Raw genomic sequence first — 826 nt, forward strand, 5'->3', positions numbered from 1 at the left:
GTGATCCTACTAGTAGTGTCTTGGTATTTTGAGATATGGCACATGAACTTAAAATACAATTTATAGCACAGCAGTAAAAACTTCTACCTGTTCCGTGCTTTCCTTCTGAATATGCAAACTAGACGTGAAATATCCCTGGGATTTGTGTGTGTTTGGACCCGCAACCCGACATGGTTGTTAAGGCTTGAAAGCTAGTCTAGACTCCCTCTGAGGCTCAGCTGAAATGGATTCACTTGGTGGCCAAGACCTGCTAGACGGAGGGTTTCTTTCCCTGGAACTGCCAGGACAAGAAACTCAATTTCGGTGCTAGGGACTCTTCTATTCCCGGCTCCGCCTCTGCTTAGCAGTCTCCGCCTTGGTCCCGCCCCCACTTGGGCCCCACCTCCAAACAGTACCTCCTGCGTCTCCCATGAGCCTCTTCGGCTGTCACTCTTCCGAAAGGAAGCAAATCTGTATTGAGGCTGTGGGCGGTGTCCGTTGTGTCCATGCGGGAGGCGGGACTTCCGTTTCCCTGGCGCACGTCAGTCAGGAGGCGGAAGCGTGGCGGGGGCGGGAAGGTTGTAGTTCGGCACACTGAGGAGGTTTTGCCTGTCTCTAGGTGGTGTGTTCCACCTTGACAGCTGCGACCCGCAGCGAGGCCTCCCCAGCGCCCAGGCGCTCGGGTAAGTAGGACAGCCTGGAGGCACCGGGAAATGCAGCGGGAGGCCGGCGCTGATCTGCTGTTGCTGTCTTCGTGCGGGTGGGTGGTGCTGAGGAGTGAACCCTGAGGAGCTTTGCCGCTGAGTCCCAGTACCCGCGCCCCCCCCCCCCCGTTTTTGTTTTTGAG

General features: G+C 56.3%; 1 protein-coding gene across 2 annotated transcripts in view; it reads left to right on the top strand.

Annotated features, from left to right (window-relative positions):
- Nucleotides 1-506: 506 nt before the first annotated feature.
- The window catches only part of LOC107147696 (INTS3 and NABP interacting protein), a 16313-nt gene continuing 15993 nt past the window's right edge, over nt 507-826 (top strand). The window contains exon 1 of one of the 2 annotated variants that reach the window (XM_015492196.2): nt 507-662. The gene's annotated coding sequence lies outside the window, so the exon portion shown is untranslated. The remainder of the gene's footprint in view (nt 663-826) is intronic. The other variant, XM_015492195.2, reaches the window with a different exon arrangement.

The sequence above is a fragment of the Marmota marmota genome, unplaced genomic scaffold, assembly GCF_001458135.2.
Source record: "Marmota marmota marmota unplaced genomic scaffold, marMar, whole genome shotgun sequence".
NCBI classification, from domain to species: Eukaryota; Metazoa; Chordata; class Mammalia; order Rodentia; family Sciuridae; genus Marmota; species Marmota marmota.